At 53.4% G+C, this 11,636-nt stretch overlaps 3 gene segments (V, D, J or C); all 3 read right to left on the reverse strand.

Annotated features, from left to right (window-relative positions):
* The window catches only part of LOC131835172 (Ig alpha-1 chain C region-like), a 125,514-nt gene that overhangs the window by 92,627 nt on the left and 21,251 nt on the right, over nt 1-11,636 (reverse strand).
* LOC131835173 (immunoglobulin heavy constant epsilon-like) overlaps nt 1-11,636 on the reverse strand; it is a 114,583-nt gene that overhangs the window by 80,967 nt on the left and 21,980 nt on the right.
* LOC131835175 (Ig gamma chain C region-like) overlaps nt 1-11,636 on the reverse strand; it is a 189,527-nt gene that overhangs the window by 29,307 nt on the left and 148,584 nt on the right.

The raw sequence follows: 11,636 nt of genomic DNA on the forward strand, positions 1-11,636 counted from the left end.
CGTCCTCACCAACATCTGTTGTTTCCTGTCTTGTTAATTTTGGTCATTCTAAGTGTTGTAAGGTGGTATCTCAATGTGGTTTTGATTTGAATCTCCCTGATGGCTAATGATATTGAATATTTTTCATGTGTCTGTTAGCCATTTGTATGTCTTCTTCGGAGAATTGTCTGTTCATACGTTCTGCACATTTCTTAACTGTATTCTTTGTTTCTTGGGTGTCTAGTTTGATAACTTCTATTTCCACCCCCAGTTTTATTGAGATATAACTGACCTTTAACATTGTATTGGTTTCAGGTGTACAACACAATGATTTAATATATGTATATATTACAAGATGTACACCACACATGTAGTTCACATGCATTACCTCACATTGTTAAATACTTTTTTCTTGGGATGAGAATTTTTACAATCTACTCTGTCACCAACTTTCAAATACACAGCACTGTATTATCAACTACAGTCACTATGCTGTATGCTCATTTAAAAAAAATATTTATTTGTTATGTTATCTTAGTCTCATACAGTACTTCATTAGTTTTTGATGTAATCTTCCATGAGTAACTATATTTGTATAATTCCCAGGACTCATCACAACACGTGTCTTCCTTAATACCCATCACAGGGCGAACCCATCCCCTCACCCTGAATCCTCTGAAGCTCTCAGATTGTTTCCCAGAGTCCATGGTTCATCTCCACTCTGACCCCCCTTCATTTTCCCCTTCCTTCTCCTAATGTCCTTCATGCTATTCCTTATGTTGCACAAATAAGTGAAACTGTATGGTAATTGGCTTTCTCTGCTTGACTTATTTCACTCAGCATGATCCCCTGTAGTTCCAACCATGTCGATGCAAATGCTGAGTATTCACTTTTTCTGATAGCTAAGTAATATTCCATTGTATATATGGACCACATCTTTTTATCCATTCATCTGTTGAAGGGCATCTCAGCTCCTTCCACAGTTTGGCTATTGTGGACATTGCTGCTATGAGCATTGGGGTGCAGGTGCCACGTCTTTTTGGCACATTTGTATCTTTGGGGTAAATACCAGTACTGCAATCGCTGGGTCGTAGGGTAGCGCTATTTTTAATGTTTTGAGGAACCTCCATACTCTTTTCCAAAGTGCCTGAACCAGCTTACATTCCTACCAACAGTGTAAGAGGGTTCCCCTTTCTCCACAGCCTCTCCCACACACATTGTTTCCTGTCTTGCTAATTCTGGCTACTCTAACTGGTGTAAGGTGGTATCTCAGTGTGGTTTTGATTTGAATCTCCCTCATGGCTAATGATGTTGAACGTTTTTCATGTGTCTGTTAGCCATTTGTATGTCTTCATTGGAGAAGTGTATGTTCATGTCTTCTGCCCATTTCTCGACTGGATTCGTTGTTTCTTGGGTGTTTACTTTGATAAGTTCTTTGTAGATCTTGGATACTAGGCCTTTATTTGTAAGACCATTTACAAATATCTTCTCTCATTCCACAGGTTGCCTTTTAGTTTTGTTGACTGTTTCCTTTGTTGTGCGGAAGTTTTTTATTTTGCTGAAGGCCCAGGTGCTCACCCTCACTTTTGTTTCTCTTTGGATGGAACATCTTTGGAAACACATCTAGCAAGAAGTTGCTGTGACCGATGTTGAAGGATTTACTGCCTGTGTTTTTCTCTAGGATTTTGATGGATTCCAGTCTCACATTTAGATCATTCATCCATTTAAACTTTGTCTTTTTTTTATAGTGTTAGAGAATGGTGCATTTTCATTCTTCTGCATGGGGCTGTCCAATTTTGACCAACATCATTTATTGAAGAAACTGTGTTTTTCCATTGGATATTTTTCCTGATTTGATGAAGATTAGTTGACCATAGAGTTGGGGGTCCATTTCTGTGTTCTCTATTCTGTTCCATTGATCTATGTGTCTGTTTTTGTGCCAGTGCCATGATACCTTCATGTCACAACTTTGTAATACAGCTTGAACTCAGGCAACATGATGCCCCCAGCTTTGGTTTTCTTTCTTTTTTAAAAATTTTATTTTATTTTTTTCAGTGTTCCAAGGTTCATTGTTTATGCACCACACCCAGTGCTCCATGGATACATGCCCTCCATAATACCCACCACCAGGCTCACCCAACCACCCACCCTGTCTGCTCCAAACCTCAGTTTGTTTCTGAGTCCACAGTCTCTCATGGTTCTTCTCCCCCTCCAGTTTCCCTCAACTCCCTTCTCCTCTCCATCTCCCCATGTCCTCCATGTTATTTGTTATGCTCCACAAATAAGTGAAACCATATGATAATTGACTCTCTCTGCTGGACTCATTTCACTCAGCATAATCTCTTCCAGTCCCGTCCATGTTGCTACAAAAGTTGGGTATTCGTCCTTTCTGATGGAGACATAATACTCCTTAGTATATATGGACCACATCTTCCTTATCCATTCGTCCGTTGAAGGGCATCTCGGTTCTTTCCAAAGTTTGGCAACTGTGGCCATTACTGCTATGAACATTGGGGTACAGATGGCCCTTCTTTTCACGACATCTGTATCTTTGGGGTAAATATGCAGTAGTGCAATTGCAGGGTCATAGGGAAGCTCTATTTTTAATTTCTTAAGGAACCTCCATACTCTTTTCCAAAGTGCCTGAACCAGCTTGCATTCCTACCAACAGTGGAAGAGGGTTCCCCTTTCTCCACAGCCTCTCCCACACACGTTGTTTCCTGTCTTGCTAATTTTGGCCATTCTAACTGGTGTAAGGTGGTATCTCAAAGTGGTTTTTTTTTTTTAAATTTTTTATTTTCAGCATAACAGTATTCATTATTTTTGCACCACACCCAGTGCTCCATGAAATCCATGCCCTCTATAATACCCACCACCGGTACCCCAACCACCCACCTCCCACCCCTTCAAAACCCTCAGATTGTTTTTCAGAATCCATAGTCTCTCATGGTTCACCTCCCTTTCCAATTTCCCTCAACTCCCTTCTCCTTTCCATCTCCCCATGTCCTCCATGCTATTTGTTATGCTCCACAAATAAGTGAAACCATATGATAATTGACTCTCTCTGCTTGACTTTTTTCACTCAGCATAATATCTTCGAGTCCTGTCCATGTTGCTACAAAAGTTGGGTGTTCGTCCTTTCTGATGGAGGCATCATACTCCATAGTGTATATGGACCACATCTTCCTTATCCATTCGTCCATTGAAGGGCATCTGGGTTCTTTCCACAGTTTGGAGACCGTGACCATTGTTGCTATAAACATTGGGGTACAGATGGCCCTTCTTTTCACGACATCTCTATCTTTGGGGTAAATACCCAGGAGTGCAATGGCAGGGTCATAGGGAAGTTCTATTTTTAATTTCTTGAGGAATCTCCACCCTGTTCTCCAAAGAGGCTGCACCAACTTGCATTCCCACCAACAGTGGAAGAGGGTTCCCCTTTCTCCACATCCTCTCCAACACATGTTGTTTCCTGTCTTGCTAATTTTGGCCATTCTAACTGGTGTAAGGTGGTATCTCAGTGAGGTTTTAATTTGAATTTTCCTGATGGCTAGTGATGAGGAACATTTTTTCATCTGTCTGATAGCCACTCATATGTCTTCATTGGAGAAGTGTCTGTTCATATCTTCTGCCCATTTTTTGATGTGATTATCTGTTTTTGAGTACTGAGTTTCAGGAGTTTTTTTTTTTTTTTTTTAAATAGATCTTGGATATCAGCCCTTTGTCTGTACTGTCATTCACAAATATCTTCTCCCATTCTGTGGTTGCCTCTTTGTTTTGTTGACTATTTCCTTTGCCGTGCAGAAGCTTTTTATCTTGATGAAGTCCCAAAAGTTCATTTCCACTTTTGTTTCCTTTGCCTTTAGAGACATATCTTGAAAGAAGTTTCTGTGGCCTATGTTGAAATGGTTACTGCCTATGTTCTCCTCTAGGATTTTGATAGATTTCTGCCTCACATTGATGTCTTTTCTCCATTTCGAGTTTATCTTCATGTACAGTGTAAGACAATGGTCGAGTTTTATTTTTCTGCAGATAGCTGTCCAATTTTCCCAGCAGCATATATTGAAGAGACTGTCTTTTTTCCACTGTATTTTTTTTTTCCTGATTTGTCAAAGATTATTTGACTGTAAAGTTGTGGGTCTATATCTGGGTTCTCTACCCTTCCATAACAGTATTTTAAGAGGCCCCATATCCTGCAGCCAGAGGACAAGTATTACCGAGAATGGGGCCTAGCACCCAATCAAAGAGTGGCAAGGATTGTAGCAAAAGCTGAATTCAAAGTCCCAGATGTGCCTCCCATGAAGGAAAGGGTCTAGAGTGAAAGAGTGGGACCCCAAGACCTGGGATGAACACAACTGAATCAGGGTCTGGGGTCATAAAGAAGGGGAGGTGTGGGCCTCTGCACCAGGTGCAGACCCCATTCCACAGATGTGCCGCCATGCCTGAAAGAAATGACACTGTCCAGGTATAATCCTGCCATTGTCACCACATAACTAAGTGCACTTCATCTTTGGGAATGTGTTGGGAATTCTTTTATGGCCATAGCATGGAACAATGAATGGATGTGCATGTGCTGTAGGGCTCAGGGTGTGTGGGTTGCTGCAGTGGCTCTTCCCGATGCCTGTGCACCACCAGTGGGTTGAATTCTTGGTGGAGTACGACCATGGAGTGCATCTTTACTGATACTTATCTGCCCACTCTGTGCCTACAGACGCAGGTGGTGACACCTTCCATGACAACTGTGAGTCTGTCATCTTCCTGCAGGTTGATCCATTTCTTGCTCTGTATTTGGAGAATGTAGTCCAGGTGTGTGCACTTGGAGAGCTGGGTCATCCCTCTTCGTGTCCCCTAATGCTTTTTGCCTTAAAGTCTGTTTTACTTGAGATCAGCTTTCCTTGGGTGAATATCACCAAGCTTAACCAGCTTCATATTTTATATTAAAAAAACAGAACATAAGGGGTGCTTGGGGGGGCTCAGTTGGTTAGGCATCTGCTTTCAGCTCAGGTCATGGTCTCAGGAGCCTGGGATCAAGTTCTGTGTTGGGCTCTCTGCTCACTGGGGTGTCTGCTTCTCTCTCTTCCCACACTAAAGCTCTCTCAAATAAATAAATGGAAAAAAGCACAAAACACAAAACCCACATTATACATAGAAATATTCTCTGCACACCACTGACATGCAAGTAGAGCGTCCAGCCTATTTATATTGGAGCTCGTAAGCTTCCTGTGTGTGGGGATTCATGTACTTCATCAGGTCTGGAAGGCTTTTGGCCATTATTTAATGGATTACATGCATGTGTATTTGTCTCAATATACTAGAAACCATGGATTCAAACTGATGCACCCAACCTACCACCCGGCACAGGACCCATCCAATTCTTTCCCTCTCGGGGAATGTGGGTCCCTCCTATCCTCCACTCTTCTGGGCGTGTTCACTCACCTGGTCGGCCCCTGGCTGTGCCAGCCTTTTGTCCCTGCTCACCCGGACACCTTCCTGTCATCTCCAGTGTGGAGGTCCCGGTTGCGCCCTCGGAACCTCCAGACCCTGCTTCAGACCTCACTTCTCAGTCTGGGTGGGGCTCTGAGCTCTGACTGTGCATGTCCCCACCCCTGCTGCCCCGACTTGCCCACCCAACAGATTCAGGGGTAAAGTGCTCAGGAAAGGAAAGGATCCAGGTTCAATAGTGTCCCCCCCAAATTCATGCCCAGCCAGAGCCTGTAACTGCGACCCTATTTGGACATGGGCTTCTTGAAGACGTAATCAAGTTACGATGAGACCGTATATGAATCGGTGGGTCCTCCATCCAGTAGGACTACCGTCCTTTTAAGAAGAGGGACATGTAGGCACAGCGACATGGGCCACACGCTATGTGAGGCAGAGATCGGTGTGACACGTCCAAGGCCAAGGGATGCTGTTGTGTGCAGCCCCCTGAGGCTGGAAGGGGCAGGGGGTTCCCCTCGAGGCGCGGGGGGAGCGCAGCCCTCCCACACCGTGACACCAGACTTCGGGCCTCCAGGGCTGCGTGAGGCGGCCACACGGCTGTAGGAGGGGCCAGTCTCTCTGGTGGCCAAGTTCTCCCCCTGGGCGCTTTAAGATGACGCTGCCTTCTCGTGCTTCCGTCGCTCCTGCTGCGGCGTCGCCTGCCTGTGTCACCCTGCCTGGAAGCCGGTGCAAGTGTCCCCTCGGGACACACTCGCCTTCCTCCACGTGTCAGCTCGCTCAGTAAAGCTGGTCCCCTGGACCTTTTCTCTTCTTGACTCCAGTGTGGTAGCGCCCTGCTCTGGGGCTTCCGTGCCGTCTCCGGATCGGTGGAGTACGCTCATGCGTCCCTTCTTCTGTCTCTGTCAGCGCGACTCCCCTCGTCCTCATGCACATCGCGCCCTCTGCTCCTTTCCCCGGCCCGTCCCCTCCGAGGTCAGTCCTTTTTCAGAAACAATTTTGGGGGCGCCTGGATGGCTCAGTGGGTTAAAGCCTCTGCCTTCGGCTCAGGTCATGATCCCAGGGTCCTGGGATCGAGCCCCGCATCGGGCTCCCTGCTCCGTGGGGAGCCTGCTTCCTCCTCTCTCTCTCTCTGCCTGCCTCTCTGCCTGCTTGTGATCTCTGTCTGCCAAATAAATAAATAAAATCTTAAAAAAAAAAAAAAGAAAAAGAAACAATTTTGGACCTGCTATGCCTCTTGGTCCTTCTTTTCTTACCTTTTACTGAGGTTTTGTCTACACGATGATCATCTCCTTTCTTGCTTTGTGTTTGCTCTCTCGCTCCGGCAAACTCGGGCTCAGTGTTAACTCGGTGTTGTCTCTTTTCCAGACACATAGGGCCGCAGATTCCTCTTCGACGTGATGCGAGACGTGGGCTGGTCCGTTACGTTTGTCTTGGACTCCCATTCCCCTCATGGCGTTGGCAGGGAGCTTGCTGTGCGATGGGCCCAAACATTTCGAAGTTTACGGAGTTGTGACCCAGGGCCCAGCAGATGGAGGTTTCTACAAGTTCCCGGTGTGCTTGAGCAATGACCCTGGACTTCTGGGTCCGGACCCCGTGAAGCCTGCCGGCCCGTACCATGGTTCCGCTCTCAGGTCTCGTGCCCGCTCTGCTCAGGCCCGGACCCCACGTTGCCACTGATGCTGCTCCAGGGAGGGCAGTGTGACTTCTGCTGTGCCTGATGCAGGGGTTGTCCTCAGCCCCACGACAGGACCCGTCCACAGCACTGGTCGCAGCTGGAACCCCTCCGTCTCTGACTCCTGCTCCCAGCCTCGGCGCGCGCGGCCTGCCGGCTCAGTCTTCTCTTCTCCGCACGTTTCACCGTTGCTCGTCCTCACCGTCCCGTGCAGATAAAGGCTGGCCTGTGCCTACGGTTCCAGATCTGAGTCCCCATCTCTGCCCTCTTCCTGAACACTGTCCTCCTGGGTTTTGCTGTGGGAGCCCCAAGCCAGCGTCCTTCCTGGATGTCCAATTAGCTGCTCAACGTGCCGTCCGTGGATGGGAGCTCTTCATTCCCTGATCTCAGAAACTGGCAATTCCCTCCAAGCTGCGGGTCGGGAGGCCCTCTGGGCGCAGTTCTGCCTCTGAGCAAACTTGTCTGGTCTCCCCCGCACCCCCAGGAAGTGCTTGATCTGAGCCCTACTCTCCGCTGCCTCTGCCCCCAGACCACTGCCCTGCCCCCAGGTCAGACTTCTGCGGTGGTGACGACCGAAACCCCTCTGGGGGCTTCCTGTCCCCTCGGAGTGAGGTACTGGGCTCAGGTCTGCCCCAGGACCTTCTGCCTGCAATGTGGCACCCCCAGGCCCACGCTGACCCCGCAGCTCCGCCACCCTCTCGGGAAGGGTCCTGGTCGTCAGCCGAGTAGCAGCGGGCATCGGCGCCCGTGGCCGGCATCCTTGTCTCTTATGGGGCATTTGCTCGTTTCACCTGTGCTGTCCGTCCCTCATCGGGACGGTGGTGCCACAGCGCGGACACCTGTCTGTGTGTCCACCGGACGGCCGTGTGGCGCGTGGTGGGCTGGCAAGAAGCAGCTGGTGGTTTGGAGCTGCTTTTCTTTGATTATCGGCGACTTCCAGCAATGTCGTGTGTTTTCTTGGTCATTTGTGTTCACCGGCCACTGGGAATGATTTCTCCCTTCCCCTTCCCTCTGAAAACTTCCCCTCGAAGGTCCAGTTTCTCGCGCTCTCTGCAGTGTCCCCTGGTCCTTCACTGACCCGGTGAGGGTTAGCTTCATGGTTCACTTGACCAGGCCGAAGTACTCAGATGTTCGGCCAAACACGGGCCCAGAGAGTGAAGGTATTTTAAAAATGTGATTGGCCCCTCAGTCAGGAGGCGTCAAGGAGAGCAGACGGCCTCCACGTGACGGTGGGCCTGGTCGAATCCGCTGAGGGCTCGGCCTCCACGTGACGGTGGGCCTGGTCGAATCCGCTGAGGGCTCGGCCTCCACGTGACGGTGGGCCTGGTCGAATCCGCTGAGGGCTCGGCCTCCACGTGACGGTGGGCCTGGTCGAATCCGCTGAGGGCTCGGCCTCCACGTGACGGTGGGCCTGGTCGAATCCGCTGAGGGCTCGGCCTCCACGTGACGGTGGGCCTGGCCGAATCAGCTGAGGGCTCGGCCTCCACATGACGGTGGGCCTGGTCGAATCAGCTGAGAGCTTGGAGAGGAAGAAGGCTAAGGTCCGCAGAGGAGGAGGGGCTCTGCCTTCAGACGCCTTCTGACCTGACCTGCCGCACCCACTCTGGGTCTCCGGGCTGCCGGTCTGTTTTACGGATTCTGGGCTCACCAAGCCTTCACCGTCACGGATCCAGTTCTTTAAAACAAGCCGCATATGTTTCTGTGACTTTAGCGCAGGCCTGAAGCTTGCCTGTGGACACACAGCGTCCGCCCGCCCGCCTCTCGGTCGCCGGCCGACCCTCACCCGCCTCCCCCGTCTGTCGGGTGCGTCTGTCCGTTCTCCGGACAGCTCTGACCAGCACTATTCCTGACGTCCGGCGCTTTGGCCACTGGCCTCCCTCCTGTTTCCTTGTTCGTGGAGACTCTCCGATAGATGTTCGCTCTGGTCCGTAGGCAGATCTGCCGACCTTGTTTTTTACAGTTTCTGGCTCTGCTGTCTTTCTGAGAACGCAAATGCCTCCCCACAGCCCCTCGGGTCTGGCCGCTGGTTTGTATCGGTCCGTAGTGCTGGTCCCGAGTTGGCTTTTGTCCGACGGTGGGAGCAGGGTCCTGCCTCCTTGTACTGATGGAGCCCGGCTGCCACCGTCCGACTTCCAGGGGGACCGCAGCAAACCTGGGCCTGGCCGTGGGTTGGGAATGCTGTCGGGGCCTTGGCTGGAGAGCAGAAGTCTGGTTTCTGCCCAGGTGCCGGGAGGCCTGCGTCCACAGGCCCGGCGGCGGTGGTGGGGGGACAGGACTGGCTCAAACTTTCCCCTCAGACAGCAGGAGAGGGGGATGGGTAGGGCCCACCCAGGTGGCTTGTGAGCTCCACACGGGGACCCGGCTTGTCACACCTTGATTTAGTGTGGGCGGTGACTGTGTCCTGTTTGCCACACAGCTGGAAACAGATGTTCCTGCCCAGGGCGGACGCATCCAGGCGGACACGGTTGCGGTGGCTCGGGGGAGCTGCAGAGCGTGCTGGGAAGCGGCCCTCCGCCTGCAGGTCGCCGGGCCGCCTTAGCGCGGGGGCCGCCGTGCTGGGGAAGGTCGGAGCACATTGGTTGATTGGAGGGAAACCCCCCGGGGCCGGGCCCCATGGGGGCGGTCACCCGCCTCCAGCAGACAGATTTCTGTAGTTGGGCCGTGGTCCGTTGTTGCTTATTTAGGACAAAAGGGGAAGCCGCGGTAGAAGGCCGCCCCTGGGTTCTTCCGCTGCAGGAACCCGCCGCACCGGCCGGAGGGGCTGGGGCTCAGGCGTGCTTTAGGGAAACGGAGTTCAGGGCACTCTGTAAGCATGTTTCCTGCACAGAAAGATGCTCAAACACAGAGCCTCTGGCCCAACCAGCTGCCCGGCATGCTCAGGGCGAGACGAGGGTCAGGGGCTTGGTGGGCGGCCCCCCCTCCTGTTCTCCTGGGGCCTGCGGATGGGGCTTCACGGTGTCCACCCAAGGGCCTGGGAAAAGCCAGGGGCGTCCCTGGGAACAGCCGTGGTCCTATAGGGGCTTCTCCCGGCGAGGCTGGGCTGGAGGCTCGGGTCTGAAGGCCCAAGTGCCGCCCTCCTCTGAGGCCGGCAGGACCATTCACGCATACTTTCTGCTACTGTGGACGCTGGGTGTGTGCCTGGGGCCTCGAGGCCAGGCTGGGAGGTGGGCAGAGCCAGGGGCGCGAGGAGGGTTGTCCTGGGCAGGGTTGGGTGGCTGGGCCGGGCCGGCAGGCTGGGTTGGGGTGCAGGAGCCCCTACCTCTTTTCTGGTGTAAAGGGAACCTTGATGTGTTCCTGAGGCTCCGGGACAGAGCTGTGTCCTCAGGACCCGCCCGAGGGCTGTAGGGGACGCCTGGAGGCTGTTCGACAGTGGGGAGCTCTGGGGGGTGGGGCGTGCGGTGTGCAGGAGGACGGTGGTGGTGACGCTGGGTGACTTTCGGGGTCCATGCTCGCTTACAGAGAGGGCAGCGTGGGGGCGGGTAGGCCTGGGAAGATCCGTAAATCGGCCCCGCACGGGGGCGGACATGGGGAGCCGGGGTGGTCTTGTGCGGCGGTGGCGTCCCTTCCCTCAGCAGCCGCTTGCCGAGCACCTACTGTGCGCCGGGCTGTGCTCTGTGTGCCCGGGGTCGTGGGGGGCAGCGGGAAACACTGTGCCCTCGGCGTGGACCTTCTCGGGGAGCAGAAGGAGGAAGCCAAGCGCACGGCGGAAAGGGACGCGCAGGGCGTGCGGCCGGGGGCTGCGGAGAGGAGAGCCTGGCAGGGCTGGCAGAGGGCAGGGCGCGTCGCCGCCAGGGGCCCCGTGTGCCGATTTCTGGCGAATCGTGGGGGAGGCCGAGGCCTGAGAGGCTGCGGAGGCCAAGGCGGGCAGGGCGGCCGCACAGGACGCGGCCGCGGGCGGGCGCTGCGGACACCAGGGCGGTGGGCCGGCTGGTGCCGGAGACAGGGTGTCCCGGGAGTACGCCCAGGGCTGGGACAGCGGGGGGCATGTAGGGGAGGGAGGGAGTCTGTGCTCAGAGTGCGGCCTGAGCCCCTGGAAGGGGGGGGCCCTGGGCCGGCAGGGGTCAAGGTCAGGCATGGGCAGGTGCAGCCCCTCCAGAGGCTCTGGGACACAGCCCGTCAGGCTTTCGGGCTTCAGGAGCAGCACCCCGGGCTCGTGGCCCTGCCTCCACTGCACAGCCACAGGGGCTGCCTTGCTCTGGGGTCGCCCCACCTTCTCCCATGGGCTCTGTGACAACACTGGCCCTGTTCCGCCAGGACCTTGAACACTGACCCACATACCTCTGCAAGCGTCTTTGCCCTGGAGGTCACGTGCAGTCTGTAGGGGTAACGCGTGCAGGTTTTGGGTGCTGAGTCAGCTGATCTCAGCCTGACGTCTGGCTGTGGCATTTTGGGTGTCAGGTGTGGGCTGAGCTCCCGTGGCGACATGTGGAGTCGAAGTCCGCGCCGAGGGACGGGGTGTGACCTGGAGCCGTGAGCTCGGAGGAGGGGGGTAGAGGCAGCAGGAGTGTCGCTGTGGACCGGCGGGGGTGGGGGCTGGGCTTGGCAG

Source organism: Mustela lutreola, chromosome 7 (genome assembly GCF_030435805.1).
Source record: "Mustela lutreola isolate mMusLut2 chromosome 7, mMusLut2.pri, whole genome shotgun sequence".
Taxonomy (NCBI): Eukaryota; Metazoa; Chordata; class Mammalia; order Carnivora; family Mustelidae; genus Mustela; species Mustela lutreola.